We start from the raw sequence: 21469 nt of genomic DNA, 5'->3' as shown, positions 1-21469 counted from the left end.
ATATTTGCTACTCCTTTTTGTGTGTGTATGGAAAAGATTCACTATAGCATATATTATACACGGTTAAAATGAACCCAATTTTGAGCCTGTATTAATTAACAGAGAACATTAAGAAGCATCAATAAATTACAGTATTAGGAAGCTCTGAAAATACTGATCAAATATAATTCCTTTATAGTAATGAATCCAATATTCCCAATAGTATGCTGTAAAATGTTTGATTTACCATCAGTCAGTTACCCTCTATGGTATTCAATATGTCACTAGAATTTATGTATGATGGAAAGCAAGAAACACCAGAATACATATATTAGCAGTAAATATCCTACAATCAAAAGGATGGTTCCCAGAATCATCGTGAAAATGCATTTCAGGCAGACTTCCATGTGATTTAAATGAATATATAGGAGAAAATGAGATATAACAACCCAACAAAAATAAATATACATTAAAAATGCCATAAATTCTATTTTTATTTGATAAAGACCTTAAAAGTTAATGTTACTCAGAAGAATGAGAAAAAATTAATTATTCAGAATCTCATCAAGATTTCTAACACATTAAGTCTTATTTCTCTCAGATGAAATCTAGTATTTACTTCATCAAAAGGAGTAACCTTAGAGTGGGCAATTATCTACAATCTTCAAGACAATTAGAGATTCTTAAATAAAAAACAAATGAATACATATACAAGAATGCGGATGATATTTCAGTAACAATAAATAAGGCAGCTTACAGATCCTAATTGGCAAATTGGTATCTTCTTTTTGAATCACAGACCTGTTTAGGATAATGTTGTTTCCATTTGTATGACAGAGTACTTAGATCTAAAATTCTCCCTACACACGTTGAATCATAATGAGTATTTGGTTAGGGGACTATATTTGGTTGAAGAATTTTTTCATTGTAAAAACTCAGCATTTCAGAAATTTCTAATTCACAAACCTTCTATGCTGATCTTAGGCCTTCAACCACAGCCCAAGTGGGACCTTTCACCTCATTTCTACCCACAGACAGAATTCAGCATGTACAATCCCAACCCAGTAATTCTCTTCCTTTCATTGCCAAAATTGGAACCATCTTTTCTGTTTTCACCATTTTCGTCAAAGCACCAGCATTGTTGTCTAAACTAATGAAGTCTCTCTGAAAACATCCTAATAGGAGTTGTTAAATTCCATTTCTGAATGGTATTTCCCTTAATACTAGTATAATATTTTCTGCTTTTAGGTTTGTGAAGTGTACACATATACATATGCATACAGACACTGAAGGCCTGTATGGTACTGGTATTCTCCATTTTACCTGTATTTATGTACTCATCAAGGCATTCTAATATACAAGGCCTCATGTTAGGGCCTGATGTTGCAAGAGGAAAACAACCCAGTGTCCCTCCATGAGGAGTTTAGAGTATACTGGGACATATGAACAACAGGTATTTATTATCACATAAAAGTATTTCACTGATAGCTTCCTTTGGTAGTATAGATCTACCTTATTTTTGAAAAAATGGCTGTAGGGCATTACATTATATGGACATACCATAATTTATTTAAGGAATGTTTATTTTGGTGGACATTTATGTTGTTTCCAATATTTCACTTCTGCAGAGAATAATATAATAATGGTCCTTATCTTGGAGAATCGCTAAGGATTTAGGGAGAGAACAAACTGCTAAGCACAGTATTTGGCACATAACAAAAATAAAGGGCACTAATACTTGCTGCAGTTGTACTTATTATTTTCACAGCTATCCTAGGACAGCTGCTCCTCTCGTCCTTGTTGAGATTTGCTGTAATACCTGTGTCAACTTAAATCTCATTGGCTTCCATCATTCTAACACATTAGGACCATCCATTATCCCATTTTTGTATGGCTAGTTCTTCTCCAAAGAATTCCAAACATCTTTTAAAAGAAATCCTCAGGTGACTTACCACTTTCCAATTTTTTCTTTTATTTCTCAAACATAGACTACAGCTATTTTCTCACCTTTCTTGCCTCTATAATTCTGCACTTTGCCTTCCAACATACTTTGCCTTTAGAGACGGAAATCCTTACACTTAAGTCCTTGGTTTTCTACTCATTGCACTTCTCTTTCCTTGTCTCTCTCACCAAACTCAATCACTCTGTAGCTTTAGTTACCACCTCTAAGCAGATGATTTCATATTTATATTTCTAGTCTTACACTTTCTCTGAGTTCCAGTGCCCATATTTTTAAGTGCTTTCTGGACATTTTCTCTTGGCTATTTCCAAAGGTAAAAATTCTAAAATTCAACTCCTCACTAACCCTATCTCCACCCCAAACAAGCTCACTTCCAGCTCAGAATGTCAGAATCATCTTTGACTCCTGATTATTACCCTCCATATCCAATTTGTCACCAAAATCCTGTTAAATCTTTTCTTCATAAAGTGTCTTGAACATTCTTTTCTTTTCCTTTCTATAGCGATATTCAGGATTGGAAAGTACCAACAATAGCAACAAACACTTTATGTAACATTTGACATTCTATGTGCAGGGTATGGTACTAACAAACCATTATTTTATAATAACAAACCATTATTTCCATTTTCCAGGTAATAAAACTGACACAAAGAAAGCTTAAGTAACCTATCCAGCAAACAGCAAACAGCAGGGCTAGAATTGTGATGCAAGATCTTATGGAGAAGATGGCGCCATAGGAGGACGTTAGGCTCACCGCGTCCTACTGATCACTTAGATTCTACCCACATCTGCCTAAATAACCCAGAAAACTGACAGAAGACTAGCAGAATGGACTCTCTGGAGCCAAGCGTAGACAAGAGGCTGATGGAAGAAGGTAGGAAGGGCAGAGAGGTGGTGCATGCTAGACGGACTGGCGGGAGGGAGCCGGGGTGGTGGAGGGGCAGCCCCCCCCCACCCCTGCAAAGCAGAGCCCCTGAGTCTGACTTGCCAAAGGGGAGGGGCTGGACGGAGTGAGTTCTGACAGCCAGCAGGACTTAACATCTGGAATGTTATAAGTCAACAGTTCTGCTTGGACAGCAGGAGGGCAAGAGGACATCCGGGGGGAGAGGTGTTGAGCCCTGGAAGACAGAGCTCAGCTCGGCAGGGAACAAAGGCGCTGGCCAGCGCCATCTCCCTCTCCCATCCCATAGACAAAATCCCAAAAGGAACCAGCTCCCATCACCGAACTTACTTGCATAGCGCAAACACCCAACGCTGTGCTTCTCTGGACCCATCCCTCAGATGGGTCTGCCTGCCTGCCTCCCTCCTGGTGCTGCAGGGCCTCTCCCGCAGGGGACTACTGATGGCAAAGCCAGCTAAGCCTGCCCCTCCCACCCCTGTGCACCTTGCGGATCCACCCTGGCTAACATGCCAGATCACATCAAAGCAGCACCATAAGCCTGGGAGTGTGCAAGTAGCCCAGACAGGGGCCACACACTCCACAGAGAGTCCTGCCCCTGGGAGAGGGTAAGATAAGGTAAACACCAGTCTGACTGTGGGCTCAGTGGTGGGCAGGGGACAGACATCAGGTCTGACTGCGGCCCCGCCCACCAAAACAAGTTACTCCAGACAGCACAGGAAGTGCTCTGCAGTTCCTTGCCACTCCAGGGACTATTCTAAATGATGAAATGGAAGAATTCTGCTGAAAAGAAACTCCAGGAAGTAGCGACAGCTAACGAATTGATCAAAAACAATTTAAGCAATATAACAGAACAAGAATTGAGAATAATGGTCATAAAATTAATCACTGGGCTTGAAAAAAGTATAGAGGACAACAGGGAATCTATTGCTACAGAGATCAGGGGAGTAAGAAACACTCATGAGGAGCTAAAAAATAAAAATAAATGAGGTGCTATAAATGAGGCGCAAAATAAAATGGAGGCGACCACAACTCGGATTGAAGAGGCAGAGGAGAGAATAGGTGAATTAGAACATAAAATTATGGAAAAATGAGGAAGCTGAGAAAAAGAGAGATAAAAAAATCCAGGAGTCTGAGGGGAGAATTAGAGAACTAAGTGATGCAATCAAAAGGAACAATATCCGTATAATAGGAATTCCAGAAGAGGAAGAGAGAGAGAAAGGGGCTGAAGGTGTATTTGAACAAATCATGGCTGAGAACTTCCCTGATATGGGGAATGAAACAGGCATTGAAATCCAAGAGGCACAGAGAACTCCCTTCAGACATAACTTGAATCGATCTTCTGCACAACATATCATAGTGAAACTGGCAAAATACAAGGATAAAGAGAAAATTCTGAAAGCAGCTAGGGATAAACACGCTCTAACGTATAAAGGGAGAACGATAAGACTAGTGGCAGATCTATCTACTGAAACTTGGCAGGCCAGAAAGGAATGGCAGGAAATCTTCAATGTGATGAACAGAAAAAAATGTGCACCCGAGAATCATTTATCCAGCAAGTCTGTCATTCAGAATAGAAGGAGAGATAAAGGTCTTCCCAAACAAACAAACACTGAAGGAATTCATCACCATTAAACCAGCCCTACAAGAGATCCTAAGGGGGGTTCTGTGAGTGAAATGTTGCAAGGACCACAAAGGACCAGAGACATCACTACAAGCATGAAACCTACAGACATCACAATGACTCTAAACCCATATCTTTCTATAATAACATTGAATGTAAATGGACTAAATGCTCCAACCAAAAGACATAGGGTATCAGAATGGATAAAAAAAAACAAGACCCATCTATTTGCTGTCTGTCTAAAAGAGACACCTTTTAGACCTGAGGACACCTTCAGATTGAAAGTGAGGGGATGGAGAACTATTTATCATGCTACTGGAAGTCAAAAGAAAGCTGGAGTAGCCATACTTATATCAGACAAACTAGACTTTAAATTAAAGGCTGTAACAAGAGATGAAGAAGAGCATTATATAATAATTAGAGGGTCTATCTATCAGGAAGAGCTAACAATCATAAATGTCTATGAGCCGAATACGGGAGTCCCCAAATATATAAAACAATTAATCACAAACATAAGCAACCTTATTGATAAGAATGTGGTAATTGCAGGGGACGTTAATACGCCACTTACAACAATGGATAGATCATCTAGACACACGATCAATAAAGAAACAAGGGCCCTGAATGATACATTGGACCAGAAGGATTTGACAGATATATTTAGAACTCTGCATCCCAAAGCAACAGAATATACTTTCTTCTCGAGTGCATATGCAACATTCTCCAAGATAGATTACATACTGGGTCACAAAACAGCCCTTCATAAGTATACAAGAATTGAGATCCTACCACGCACACTTTCAGACCACAATGCTCAACCACAGGAAAAAGTCTGGAAAACCTCCAAAAACATGGAGGTTAAAGAACAACCTACTAAAGAATGATTGGGTCAACCAGGCAATTACAGAAGAAATTTAAAAATATATGGAAACAAATGAAAATGAAGATACAACAATCCAAACTCTTTGAGATGCAGCAAAGACAGTCCTGAAAGGAAAATAATTGCAGTCCAGGCCTATCTTAAGAAACAAGAAAAATCCCAAACACAAAATCTAACAGCACACCTAAAGGAAATAGAAGCAGAACAGTAAAGACACCCCAAACCCAGCAGAAGAAGAGAAATAATAAAGATCAGAGCAGAAATAAACAATATAGAATCTAAAAAAACTGTAGAGCAGATCAATGAAACCAAGAGTTGGCTTTTTGAAAAAATAAACAAAATTGATAAACCTCTAGGCAGGCTTCTCAAAAAGAAAAGGGAGATGACCCAAATTGATAAAATCATGAATGAAAATGGAATTATTACAACCAATCCCTCAGAAACACAAGCAATTATCAGGGAATACTATGAAAAATTATATGCCAATAAACTAGACAACCTGGAAGAAATGGACAAATTCCTAAGCACCCACGCACTTCCAAAACTCAAACAGAAAGAAATAGAAAACTTGAACGGACCCATAACCAGCGAAGAAATGGAATCAGTTATCAAAACTCTCCCAACAAATGAGTCCAGGACCAGATGGCTTCCCAGGGGAATTCTACCAGACATTTAAAGCAGAGATAATACCTATCCTTCTCAAGCTGTTCCAAAAAATAGGAAGGGAAGGAAAACTTCCAGACTCATTCTATGAAGCCAGCATTCCTTTGATTCCTAAACCAGATAGAGACCCAGCAAAAAAAGAGAACTACAGGCCAATATCCCTGATGAATATAGATGCAAAAATTCTCAATAAGATACTAGCAAATCGAATTCAACAGCATATAAAAAGAATTATTCACCATGATCAAGTGGGATTCATTCCTGGGATGCAGGGCTGGTTCAACATTCACAAATCAATGTGATACATCACATTAATAAAAGAAAAGATAAGAACCATATGACCCTGTCAATCGATGCAGAAAAAGCATTTGACAAAATTCAGCATCCTTTCTTAATAAAAACCCTCAAGAGAGTCGGGATAGAAGGAACATACTTAAACATCATAAAAGCCATTTATGAAAAGCCCACAGCTAATATCATCCTCAATGGGGAAAAACTGAGAGCTTTTTCCCTGAGATCAGGAACACGACAGGGATGTCCACTCTCACCACTGTTGTTTAACATAGTGTTGGAAGTGCTAGCATCAGTAATCAGGCAACAAGAGGAAATCAGAGGCATCAAAATTGGCAATGCTGGAAGTCAAGCTTTCACTTTATGCAGATGACATGATATGATACATGGAAAACCCAACAGACTCCACTAAAAGTCTCCTAGAACTGATACATGAATTCAGCAAAGTTGCAGGATACAAAATCAATGTAGAGAAATCAGTTGCATTCTTATACACTCATAATGAAGCAACAGAAAGACAAATAAACTGATCCCACTCACAATTGCATCAAGAAGCATAAAATACCTAGGAATAAACCTAACCAAAGATGTAAAGATCTGTATGCTGAAAACTTATAGAAAGCTTATGAAGGAAATTGAAGAAGATATAAAGAAATGGAAAACATTCCATGCTGATGGATTGGAAGAATAAATATTGTCAAAACGTCAATACTACCCAAAGCTATCTACACATTCAATGCACTCCCAATCAAAATTGCACCAGCATTCTTCTCGAAGCTAGAACAAGCAATCCTAAAATCTGTATGGAACCACAAAAGGCCCTGAATAGCCAAAGGAATTTTGAAGAAGAAGACAGGAGGCATCACAATCCCAGACTTTAGCCTCTACTACAACACTGTAATCATCAAGATAGCATGGTGTTGGCACAAAAACAGACACATAGACCAACGGAATAGAATAGAAACCCCAGAACTAGACCCACAAACGTATGGCCAACTAATCTTTGACAAAGCAGGAAAGACTATCCAATGGAAAAAAGACAGTCTCTTTAACAAATGGTGCTGGGAGAACTGGACAGCAACATGCAGAAGGTTGAAACTAGACCACTTTCTTACACAATTCACAAAAATAAACTCAAAATGGATAAAGGGCCTGAATGTGAGACAGGAAACCATCAAAACCCTAGAGGAGAAAGCAGGAAAAAATCTCTCTGATCTCAGCCGCAGCAATTTCTTACTTGACACATCCCCAAAGGCAAGGAAATTAAAAGCAAAAATGAACTATTGGGACCGTATGAAGATAAAAAGCTTCTGCACAGCAAAGGAAACAACCAACAAAACTAAAAGGCAACCAACGGAATGGGAAAAGATATTTGCAAATGACATATCAGACAAAGGGTTAGTATCCAAAATCTATAAAGAGCTCACCAAACTCCACACCCGAAAAACAAATAATCCAGTGAAGAAATGGGCAGAAAACATGAATAGACACTTCTCTAAAGAAGACATCCGGATGGCCAACAGGCACATGAAAAGATGTTAACATCGCTCCTCATCAGGGAAATACATATCAAAACCACACTCAGATACCACCTCATGCCAGTCAGAGTGGCTAAAATGAACAAATCAGGAGACTATAGATGCTGGAGAGGATGTGGAGAAACGGGAACCCTCTTGCACTGTTGGGTGGAATGCAAACTGATGCAGCCACTCTGGAAAACAGTGTGGAGGTTCCTCAAAACATTAAAATTAGATCTACCCTATGACCCAGCAATAGCACTGCTAGGAATTTACCCAAGGGATACAGGAGTGCTGATGCATAGGGGCACTTGTACCCCAATGTTGATAGCGGCACTCTCAACAATAGCCAAATTATGGAAAGAGCCTAAATGTCCATCAACTGATGAATGGATAAAGAAATTGTGGTTTATATACACAATGGAGTACTACATGGCAATGAGAAAGAATGAAATATGGCCTTTTGTAGCAACGTGGATGGAACTGGAGAGTGTGATGCTAAGTGAAATAAGTCATACAGAGAAAGATAGATACCATATGTTTTCACTCTTATGTGGATCCTGAGAAAGTTAACAGAAGACCATTGGGGAGGGGAAGGAAAAAAAAAAAAAAGAGGTTAGAGAGGGAGGGAGCCAAACCATAAGAGACTCTTAAAAACTGAGAACAAACTGAGGGTTGATGGGGGTGGAAGGGGGGGGTGGGTGATGGGTATTGAGGAGGGCATCTGTTGGGATGAGCACTGGGTGTTGTATGGAAACCAATTTGACAATAAATTTCATATTAAAAAAAATTTTTAAAAAGAGATCCAACAAGTTTGCAGATCTGTGCTCATATTCACTCATTTTGTCTCTCAGAGAGTGGAAAAGGGTGGGTGTTAAGACTGGAAAGATCCACATACAAATCCTATTTTATTACTTTATCCTGGCACTATCTGGGTCATCTAATAGATGCCTTAAATTTGTTATGGACAAGACTGAGCCACTGAATTCCATCTTTAGAATAACTCATCCGCAAAGTATTTCTTGTGTCTTTAAGGCCCCACACTATGTACTCATTTGATCTGGCAAATAATATGTAAGTCATTCTCAATTCCTTTTTCCTTCAAACCCTCTAAACAACAACAACAACAACAACAACAACAACAACAACAACAACAACATAACACTTATTGAGGACTATGTAACCATAGTAAATTACTCATTAAAACACCCATACTAGGTAGGTTCCTATTATTATTCTCATTTACTGATGAGACAACTGAAGCATGGAGTAGTTAAAAACTTAGCCAATATCACACAGATAATAAATGGAAAAGGGGGAATTCACATCTGGGCAATTTCATCTATCTCTTAAACATTATAGTGTCTGCCTATCTAATGTGTGAATTCACCAATCAGTTATATGGTTCCACTTGTAAAGCATGTCTCAAACACATCACTTCTGTCACAATCACCACTGCTACCAACCTCTACTCAAAGTCACCATGATCTTTCAGTTGATCAATTAACTGTGTAACTACCTCAGTCTTATCTCACCATGCACAGTGCCCCATCCTGCAAACAGCAATGAGGAGATTTTTTTCAAGAAGTGGCATTTGATGGGATGGGCACTGCGTGTTATATGTAAGTGATGAATCTCTGGGTTCTACTCCTAAAACCAATACTACACTGTATGTTAACTAACAAAAATTTAACTAAATAATTTTTTTTAAGTGTAAATCATACCATCTCACCACCACCTCACCCCACCCCACCTCCAGGCATACATACATGGACACTCTGTTTATAACTCTCCAGTGGTTTCCTATTGCCCACAGAATAAGAACCAAACTGCTTACCATTACCTACCATGGCTTGCATGACCTAGCTCCAAGCATACCTCTTCTTACTCATTCTTCCTCCCTTCCTTCACCATGTTTAAGCCACAAGGTGTTGTGTCTGTTGCTTGAAATGCCAGCTGTGTTCCTATCACTGGGCCTCTGCACTTGTTGAACTTCTGTTTGGAATGTTTTTCCTTCCAATTGTTTCGAGAATGCCTTTTTGTTATGCAGGTCTCAGCCATTATCCCTTCCACAGAAAGGCCTTCTCTCTAAGACAGCCAGCCCCTCTATCATTTTACCTTACTTATTTTGTCTACATCATAGTACTTGCCAGCTCCAGAAATTATATTACATTATTTACATAAATGCTCAGTGTTATTCATTCCCACCAGAAAGTAACTTCCTAAAGACAGGAACCTTGACCTATCTTATCCATTGTTATGCCCCAATTGCCTAGAAGAAAACCTGAGCATATAGTTGGTGCTTACTATTTGTTAAATGACTGCCCAAGCAAGTACCCAATTCTGTTTATCTCTAAAACAGGAATAATGATATGTAATATGCCTACCACACAGGGGGAGAATCAATAAAAAAATATTACTGATCTCCTAAACACATGATATTTACACTATTTGTTCTGTGATAATCTGTGTCAACTAATCTCGCTAAACCTGTTTCTTCACTGGTACACTGGAATAAAAGTATCTATTTCATAGGATTATGAAGATAATAGAGAGCACATATAAGCATTTAACACAGTATCTCACATATCCTCTTAAGTGTTCAAAAAACATTAGCCTTCTCATCAACTCCAGAAGTATAACCACAATCCTTGACTTTCTGTTTCATACTTGCCTCTGCCCATCTTCCACAATTTATGGTCAGGCTAATTTTCTTATATCAGTGATTTGCACAAAGGAAGTGGTCAAAAACTATTTGTTGAATGAATGAAGAAAAGGGAGGAAATATGGGTGAGTAAACATATATCTACGTAATGTTTACGATATCACTTCCATACTCTAAAACCAGTGCTTCCCAAATAAAGCCCCAACTTCCAGAAGACCTTTTACAATGTCACTGCTACCTATGGTTCCCTTATTTCTCTCCCATCTGTTTGCCTGAGAGCACTCCACTAAAAACAGTTCATTCTTGTCCATCTCAAGTTTCTGTCTACTGTTCTTCTGTTATTCTACATTTGAACTGCTCTTTTCTTCCTGTCTATACAGATCCTGACCCACTTTTTCAATAGTGTCCTCTATAAACTCCCCAAACATCAAGGTGCCCAGATATCTTCTGTTCCTGTCAGCAAGAGCAGATATTGTCTGTATGAGTCACTTGACAATATTCATACCATCTCATTGGAAGGCTTTTTGCATGGTTTTAAGTGGTCTATATAACTACAGAGTGAACCCCGTAAGGGGCCCATGTGTTCACTTTTCTTACCTAGCATGTATACACCACCTTATATTAAAAGAAAGACAGTGCTCACTTGGTGGTCTGAAAGAAGAATCTTGTTTTTTAAAGTATTGCTGTTTACATTTATTAATAATACACAAATCACTCCTTGAATACACACAAATATTTACATATATTGCTATTTTTAACAAAGGGAAATAATCATAACATAGTGTACACATTTATATAAGCCATCAAGAATGTACACAGGTCATTTTAATCACATGATTGAGGACCAACAACCTGTAGTTGGAAATATTCTAATTTAAAACTTTCACCTTTACAAATGAATCAAGTTAGGTTTAAAAGTTTTATTGTGATAAAAACCACATAACACAAAATTTACCATTTTAACCAGGTTTAAGTGTACAGTAGAAATTTTTATAGCACAACTTGCCTATAAGATAGGCACTACCTATATTAACACTAACTGATCTTGCTAAAAATTTAAACTATGATAATTAAAGCACTGCATGTACATCTGTCTAGATTCTAGTTTTTAAATTACCCAAATCAGGTCAAAGCAGCAAAGCTAGGAGATTTGCAGCTGGGAACTATAAATAAAACAGTGTAATACAACTTTCAAAGGGTATACAGAGAAACTTTAATGTGAATGTGCCCTAATGGTTTCCTTCCCCTTGTTCTGTTTTTAATTTAATTTTTCAACAGATAATTAATTTATATGGTTCAAAATTTCAAAATTATTTAAGTTTTCAGTGAAGTGTCTCTCCTTCCTACTTGTGGCCCCTGCAGATAATTAAGTTTTTTACAAATTGAAGTATTGTAACCCTATATAAAGCAAGGCTATCGGCACCATTTTTCCAACAGCATTTCCCCACTTTGTGTCTATGTGTCACACTTTGGTAATTCTCACAATATTTCGAATTTTCTCATTATTATTATAGTTGTTATGGTTACCTGTGATCAGTGATCTTTGATGTTATGATTGTAATTGTTTTGGGGTGCCACAAATTGTGTCCATAAAAGGCAGCAAATTTAACTGATAAATGTTGTGTGTGTTCTGACTGTTCCACTGACTGGCCTGTCTCTTTCCCTCTCCTCAGGCTTCCCTATTCCTTAAGATACAGCAATGTTGAAAGTAAGCTAATTGATAACCCTACAATTGCCTCTAAGTATGCAAGTAAAAGGAAGAGTCATATGTCTCTCATTTTAGACCAAAAGCTCGAAATGATTAAGTTCTGTGAGGAAGGCATATAAGACAGACTGAGAGCTGGGCCTCTTGTGCCAGTTAGTCAAGTTGTAAAAAAAAAAAAAAAAAGGAAAAGTTCTTGAAGGAAATGAAAAGTGCTATGCCACAAATGATCTGAAAGTGAAATAGCCTAATTGCTGATATGGAGAAAGTTTTAGTAGTCCTGATAGATCCAACCAGTCACAGCATTCGCTAAGCCAAAACCTAGTTCAGAACAAGGCCCTCAACTCTCTTCAATTCTAAGAAGGCAGAGAGAGATGAGGAAGCTGCAGAAGAAAAGTTTGAAGCTAGCAGAGGTTGTTTCACAAGGTTTAAGGAAAGAAGCCATCTTCATTACATCAAAGTGCAAAGTGAAGCAGCAAGTGCTGATGTAGAAACTGCAGTGAGTTTTCTGGAGGATCTAACTAACATAATTAATAAAGGTGGCTACAATAAACAACAGGTTTTCAGTGTAGATGAAACCACCTTCTATGTCATCTAAAACTTTGAAAGTTACTTAGAAGAAGTCAATGCCTGGCTTTAAAGCTCCAAAGGACAGGCTGATTCTCTTATTAGAAGCTAATGCAGCCGGTGACTTTAAATTGAAGCCAATGTGCATTTACCATTCTGAAAATCTTAGGGCCCTTAAGAATTATGCTAAATCTACTCTGCCTGTGCACTATAAATGGAACAACAAAAGCTGGATGACAGCCCATATGTTTACAACATGGGTTACTGAATATTTCAAGCCCACTGTTGAGATCTACTGCACAGAAAAAAAAGATTCCTTTCAAAATATAACTGCTCATTGGCCATGCACCTGGTCATCCAAGAGCTCTGATGATGTACAATGAGATTAATGTTTTCATGTATGTTAACACAACATCCATGGATCAAAGAGTAATTTTGACTTTCAAGTCTTCTTATTTAAGAAATACATTTCTTAAGGCTATAGATGCCATAGATAGTAATTCCTCTGGTGGGCCTGGGCAAAGTAAATGGAAAACCCTCTGGAAAGGATTCACCATTCTAGATGCCATCAAGAACATTCGTGATTCATGGGAAGGGGTCAAAATACAAACATGAAAAGGAGCTTGGAAGAAGTTTATTCCCACCCTCACAGATAACTTGGAGGGGTTCAAGACTTCAGTGGAGAAATATCTGCAGATGTGGTAGAAACAGCAAGAGAACTGAATGAGAAGTGGAGCCTGGAGATGGGACTGAATCTCTGCAATCTCATGATCAAACGTTAACAGATGACGAGTTGCTACTTATGATGATCAAAAAAGTGGTTTCTTGAGATGGAATTTATTCCTGGCAAAGATACTATAAAGATTGTTGAAATGACAACAAAGGATTTAGAATATTACATATACTAGTTGATAAAACAACAGCAGGGTTTGAGAGGATTGTTCCCAATTCTGAAAGAAGTCCTATGGTGGGTAAAATGCTACCAAACAGCATCACATGTTACAGAGAAACCATTATGAAAGAATCAATCAATGTGGCAAGCTTCATTATTGTCTTAGTTTAAGAAATAGCCAGTCACCCCAACCTTCAGCAACCACCGCCCTGATCAGGCAGCAGCCATCATGATCAAGGCAAGACTCTTCATCAGCAAAAAGATTACGATTTGCTAAAAGCTCAGCTGCTAATTATCATTTTTCAGCAATAAAGTATTTTTTAATTCAGGTATATTCAGTGTTGTTTTAGACATAATGCTATTGCACACTAAACAGACTACAGTATAGGTAAACATAACTTTTATATGCACTGGGAAACCAAAATTTCATTTGACTTGTTGCTGAGATATTTGGTTTATTGCAGTAGTCTGAAGCCAAACCCACAATATCTCTGAGGTATGCCTGCACAACTCATTCATGGAAATAACATGATTTATTAAAATTATTAATAAGATTTATATTATTATTTTATTGGTTATATTTGTTTTGAAGTCCAGTTTAGAATGTCAAAAAACTAGTATATCTTGATAGCCTGCTATGTATTATTTAAGAACTATGTTATATAGTGTCACAAGAATTCCCATATTTAAAGATCAGGAAATTGATATGGAGAAAGGTGAAATAATTTGTCAAAGGTCATATGTCTAGCCAGTGGTAGAGCTTAAACCTGACTGCAGGTATGTCTATGTCCAAAGTCAATATGGTACATGTCATAGTATATATTTCATAGATTATATGCTGACTGCTATTGTGGTTTGCAGTAGTCTGGGTTCTCCAGAAAGCAGAAATGATAGAGTGTGTGTCTGTGTAAAGAGCAGAAAAAGATTCACTATTAAGAACTGGTTCAGGGGATGCCTGGGTGTATCCGACTTCGGCTCAGGTAATGATCTCACGGTTCGTGGGTTCGAGCCCTATGTCAGGCTCTGCGCTGACAGCTAAGAGCCTGGAGCCTGCTTCGGATTCTCTTTCTCCCTCTCTCTCTGCTCCTCCCCCACTTGCACGTGCTCTCTCTCTCTCTCTCTCCCTCAAAAAATAAAATAAATAAACACTTAAAAAATTAAAATAAAAAATTTTAAAAGAAAGTGTTGGTTCAGGTAATTATGATGTCTGGTAATTTCCCAGATCTGCAGTGCAAGTCCCAGGAGAATTGATAGTATAGTTCATCTGCAGGCCAGGAGGCTCAATACTGAGTTCAAATCCAGAGGTAGGAAAAAAGCTGATGTCCCAGTTTCAAGGCCATCAGGCAGGGAGATTCCTCTCTTACTCATGGAAGGGTCAGCCTCTGTGTTCTATTCAGGCTTACATGGATGAAGTCTGCCCACATTAGGGAAAGCAATCTGACTTGCTTAGTCTGAGTTAAATGTTAATCTTGTCCCCAAATACTCTCACCCCCATCCAGAATGTCTGACCAGATATTTGGCACGGTGTGTGCCAGTCAAGCTGACACATAAAATTAACCATCACGTGGTTGCAGGAATGTGTTACAATCATGGGGGGCAGAGTGGCAAGCAAAAGCCATTGTGACCCAACAGTCCACTCTTCATCCATTTGAGATCAGGTTTTAAGAAAACTCAATTCCAACTGTTGTTTAAAAAATACCTATTTTTAATTTGCTTTTTGATAGCATATAATTCTTTTTTTTTCAATATATGAAATTTATTGTCAAATTGGTTTCCATACAACACCCAGTGCTCATCCCAAAAGGTGCCCTCCTCAATACCCATCACCCACCCACCCCTCCCTCCCACCCCCCATCAACCCTCAGCTTGTTCTCAGTTTTTAAGAGTCTCTTAAGATAGCATATAATTGTTACATTCTTGGCAATTAAATTTAAAAATTATCTCTTCTATTAAATAATGTATAACAGTATGTAGAATTCATAATTCTTACTTTTGGAACATTGTATTGAACCCTAGTCTAAGCCTTATTTTTTAAATGCCTTATGCTGCATAAAATCATCTATTGTGGTTGGCTTGAATGGGTCTTTTATTGAGAGAAGAGCAAGGGAGGAGGGAGAGAAGGAAATAAAAAAGAAGCCAACAAATAAATGGGTCACACCTCATCCAAGGCTGGTCTTGCCTCAAGGGTAGTGCACTTGAAACATTCTATGCCTCTGCTTTTGGGGCCTTACAGAAACTCATTTATGCTCATTAGCCTTCCTCAGTAGGTCCTGCCAATAGCCAGCATTTTTTCATTACATTCATTTTTCAGCAAAACCTCATTAGCTGAAGAAACCAAGCAGATGCTTTATACATCTCAGTTCCAACTGGAGACACTGCAACCGCAGTATTTTTCCTGTAGGAGCCAAGTAACAGGATACAGCAGTTTGAACACAGGCACATCCTGACTGGAACACATTGGCATCTTGTTCTGACATTTCCAACCAAGCCAAAGCAGCAACATGGAGAAAACTAATAGGGAAGCAGAGAAAAGATAAGTAGAAATACCTGAGGAATAACAACATCAAGCATGGTTAAAAAGCTAACCTCAGCTTAAGAGTAGAGCTGGCCAGGGAAAAAAATGGCCCTGTAGGATCCTTGTATTTATATGCTGCATTACTGATAATATAAGCTTCCTATTTAAGAGGAAAACAAATTAATTTTAAAAAGTATTCCCAGACCTCAGACACATAGGTTCAAATGCTGGAATGAATAAATTAGACAATGTCTTTTGACAGCAGGACATTCAATGAGTGCAATTATCTTGGAAGAGAATACTGATCATCACTTTGTCACAATGAATTGATTTGTAAAACTGTTTTCACTCCTCTGTAAGCACTTGCTATAACAGGATGTTTCTATATTTTTATCTTAAAGAAATGACAGTGTGAAAGATCTTGCTACTTCTTGGAAACAACGCTAAAATGACTACTCGACCCAGGTGGAGAAAGGCTGACTCATGGTGTTCATACAGCTTTAATCACAACCAGAGGGAAGAACATATTATAAGAACTTCTAGAAACACAGCATCAGGAAAGACTGGTAAGATGAAGTGAGACAGGGGAGGCAGAGGCAGAAGGGGGAAGCATAGTCTTCAAAACGCTACTCATTTTCCTCTCAGGGTTTCTGTTGTTTCAAAGTGCCTCAGGTCCTCAGTTACCACCAATGAAAGGCCTCTATATGGTTGACAAAAGGAAACCCCCTATTTGGATTCATGGAGGGAAAGGAAGCAAGTATATAGCAAACGAACTTGCTTTGGTTTTTCCCTTTGGGTATACTGAGTAGATTAGTTACCTGTTGTGTGAGCTGAAAATGTCAGATTTTTATCACCTGGGACTTGGGAAGTGGGTAATGAAAAAGGTATGAGGATGTCTATGAGAAAGACGAGGTGTCAGGACTCCACTTCAGACAGAGCAGTACTATTTTTTTTGTTGCTGTTGTTTTCTGTTTTTTTTTAATTTTAATTCCAGTATAATTAACATAGAGCAGCATAACTTTGAACTGTATATGCTGAGATTCTGCCTAAGATTTTGTGCTAAACAGGTTTCCTTGATAAAAATCAGTAATCCACTTGATGGATACGCACACTGGGGCCCAGACAGAAGAAATGGCAGACCCAGCAGCAGAATCCAGGTCTCTGGACTGATTTGGTCCAAAGTTCTCTCTACTATGTCAGACTGCTTCATCTTACCGTCTGTACAGTCAACATGTCAGTATGCTAGGGAAATGTCAAACACGCGATTCCACGTAGGAGTGGAAATGAATGGACATATGCAGTTACTGCAATGTGAAAGCCACCTAAGAAGCGTGGTTTAAAGGGAGAGGAATATAAAAACCTGTGCTACTTTGTCTTTCGGCATTATATACTCATCCCAAGGACAAGAAGTTTGGGCTGGTAAGACAGTGCAAGGGAGAAAGTGTGGCAAGATTAATAGCCACTGCATTAGAGATCAAACAGCGACAGAGGAATCCAGCAAGCCTTTAACTATATACAGCTGTCTTCACTGGTTGAGGCCAAAATGTTTCTCGTGTGGATTCTCAGTAAGTACCTGACTATGGAGGAGACACTCAACGATCACTCTTAGCAGAGTAAACCTAAATGTCTTCCATTGCTATTTAGCACAATTCAACAGTGTTGTGTACTAGGAATGCTCCTGCCTTAAAGGGTTTTCTCATTCGTTCATTCATCCAGACATCATGGCAGGCACCAGGGATGGCAGAAAGATGGATGAAGAAACACTAACCTTCATGAAGTTCCCATATAACAGAAAAGACAAACTATACATGGAGTTCAGTAGGATACTAAATACAGTGTGCTCTTAAAGGTTGCTCTGAGGGCAAAAGAGGGAGCATCTAATTTAGCCTTAGAGAAAGGAGAAGAAATTTATAGTAAAGGTATCTGAGGTGTTTGTTCTTAAAAGATAAAAACTTACCATTGATGAATTTATTTAGTAAATATTTATCTTCTATTATGTATCAGACAAATAAGACAAAGTCCTTCTCTCATGAAACTTACATTTCAGTGGTGGAGAAAAAATTAAAAAATAAATAAAATGTATAAATTATTAAATAATAAAAAACGATGATAAATGCCAGGATAAATGTAAAGGGTAATATAATAGAGTGACTGACGATAGGAGCTACTTTAGATTGATGATCAGAAAATAATCCTCTTAGGGGGTGTCATTAAATTTGAGACTGAATTCAGTAACAAAAAAGGAACAAGATGTGGTAATGAGCACTTCAGGCAGAAGGAATAGCGTGTGCAAAGGCCTTGAGATGGAAACACTTGAAAGATTTGAGGAACTGAGAGGAGAATGTTTGGAACAAAGCAGGCAAGCAAAAGAATGATAAGAGATTAAGGTGGAAGTCAGGCCTAGCAGGGCTTACTGAGTCAACAAGGTATTCAGTTTTCAACCAAGTGGAATGAAAAACTAGTGAAAGGGTTTCAAACAAAAAAAAGGGAATGGAATTTACATTTTTAGGATAATAGTATTAAATACATATATTGAACATACTATATAGGCCAGATCCTGCCCAAGCATTTTATCTATATTAACTTATATTATGATGGCTACCATATAGACATGGTTTGAAGATGGCAGGGTAGACACAAGGAGGTTAGCTGCAGGCTGTAGTTGAGAGATGATGGTGACATGGCTATAGCAATGGGAATGAAGGAGCAAATGGAAAGATTTCAAGAACATTTAGGAAATAGAATTGGCAGGACTGGATTTGGAAGGGGAGAAGTAGTCACATAAGCAGAGAGAAATCAAAAGCACTTCTATACTTTTATAGAGTTTAAAAGAAAGAGGGAGTATTCAATGGTGTTGAATGTCTTGGGGGCAAACAGAGTTAAATCTGAAAAGAGATCATTGGATATATCAATTAGAAGGTAATTAGTAACCTTTTGCATGTGGTTTTAGTGTAGTGGTGGTATAAGCAGCCTGATCCTGTACAATGAGTGACTGGGAGTTGAGAAAACAGGAGATGGTGGCAAGTACTTTCCCACAATGTCTGAATGGAAGAAGACAAGCGAAGTCAGAGGCACAGTTCTCTCTCTCTTCCCCTTCCCTGCTCATACTCTGTCTCTTTCTCTCTCAAAAATAAATTAAAAACATAAAAAAGTGGGGGGGGGGCACCTGGGTGGCTCAGTTAACCATCTGGCTTTGGCTCAGGTCATGATATTGTGGTACATGAGTTTGAACCCTGCGTCGGGCTCTGTGCTGACAGCTTAGAGCCTGGAGCCTGCTTCATGGATTCTGAGTCTTCCTCTCTCTCTGCCCCACTCCCACTCATACTCTGTCTCTTTCTCTCTCAAAAACAAATAAAAAACATTAAAAAAAAAGAGACATAGTTGAGGAAATATTTTTTTTAGGTCAAGAGACAATAAAACATGCTTATAGATTCAGAAGAAGAAATAAGTAGAAAAAGGTTGAAATATAGAAGAATGGATATCAACACAGAACAGGTTAAAGGTTGAGGGGGGAAAAGTTGGGTGACTTAATGCCTGGAATGGGGTTTTTTCTTAGACTTCTGGGATTCAGAAGAATAGTTCACTTCAGAATTAGCAGCAAGGATCTCAGCATATACTAGAATCCATTAGTCTAGTTTTAATCTTTATGTTTATAAACGCTTCTTAGAACTTAAAACTCTTATCTCCCACTTTTAACAATTTTGACCTAGGGCAACAGGAAAGGATCATGCTCTACTATATAGGATTATTCACTCTTCATTCCCATATTTAACTCATATCTTGGGCTGACTTTATTAGTTTCTTCAGTCTCTAATTAATAATATGATTAGAAGAGTCATAATCAGTGTCAATTATCTGACCATGCCACAGTGTCCCTTAAAATTCCTCTTCATAAAGCATCTGGCTCTCCTGACTATAGGCTCTCACTATGGAAGATGTTTTAAATAAGACTGATGAAAATAATAAGATGGTCACAAAAATAAATAAGGAGAAAAATAAAATATAAAGACTTTCCCATTAAAGTTCATGACATTTATGAAAATTATTAAATTATATGAAAATTATATGTATTATACGAATATTGCCTTCTCCTAGCTTCTGAAAGTGATTTTCAAAATATACATTTCTGGGACACCTGGGTGGCTCAGTTCAGTATCAACTCTTGGTTTCAGCTCAGATTATGGTCTCATGGTTTTGTGTGTGCGAACCCTGCATCAGGCACTGTGCTGACAGTACAAAGCTTGCTTGGGATTTTGTCTCTCCTTCTCTTTCTGCCCCTCCCCCACTTGTGCTGTCTCCATCTCTCTCAAAATAAATAAATAAATAAATTTAAACTAAAAAAAGATACATTTCTTGGGCCTTATATTCTGACGTTTCTAATTCAATTATTTTCTTAAAAAGTATGGTATGCAACAGGATAATGCAATCTGAAACAGGCAATGGACAATTAAGTTGTATCTACACCAAATCAAAACTATCAATATATGGGGGTGCTTGGGTGTAGCTGTGAGATCAAGCCCCATGTCAGGCTCCATGCAGGGTGTGGAGCCTGCTTAAGATTCTCTCTGCCCCTTCCCTGCTCACTTACTAGCTTCCTCTCTTTCAAAAAAAACAAAAAACCCTACCTATATATGATTAATTTTTAAAATGGAACTATATTCCAAATTTAAAAAAGAACCGGTCCAAATTAAAACATTGGCTTGAATGTATATAGGGATACTCTCAACTAGAGACATGCACAGAGATAAAAGGAATTTAACAGGTCAAATACTCAAATTTTAAGTTTTTCTAAGTTGAATATAATCTAAAAAATATATTCAAATTGTTCCTTACTTAATGAGGCCAATGCTTCCTTTATATCCTTTCTAATTCTTCACAAATTCGAACCGTATCTTCTGAAAAGTAGCCCAACTATAGTGTTTAATTAAGAGAAATTGTAAAAATGTATACAAGAACTATTTTACTATATGATGATAATCAACAAAGTCAAACTCTCTCTGACTACTCAAAAAACAAAAAAATGAAAAATCTTCCAAATTAGGAGAAAGCAAAAGAATGGCAGAAACTACATTCTGATTTCACATTACTACTGCTAAGTAACTGGCTGATAAATGAATATTTGTTAGCCTAGCTATATGCTACTTGTTGGCATGGAAGATGCAATACTATAAGAGATACTGCTTCCAACTAATCTAGCTAAGTCATAATTAAGGGATGATGAGAACACAAAAAATGTCATTAATAATAAATGATTAACAGTTAACAAACAATTAACAAATAATACATGAATAACAAGGATTCTCTGCTTAACCAAAT

The 21469-nt window shown here is 37.9% G+C and overlaps 1 protein-coding gene across 7 annotated transcripts in view; it reads right to left on the bottom strand.

The window, feature by feature from the left end:
- PHKB (phosphorylase kinase regulatory subunit beta) overlaps positions 1-21469 on the bottom strand; it is a 258751-nt gene that overhangs the window by 47884 nt on the left and 189398 nt on the right. The gene's annotated exons all lie outside the window — the stretch shown is intronic.

Source organism: Panthera tigris, chromosome E2 (genome assembly GCF_018350195.1).
Source record: "Panthera tigris isolate Pti1 chromosome E2, P.tigris_Pti1_mat1.1, whole genome shotgun sequence".
NCBI lineage: Eukaryota > Metazoa > Chordata > Mammalia > Carnivora > Felidae > Panthera > Panthera tigris.
This window is presented reverse-complemented; position numbering and strand designations above follow the sequence as displayed.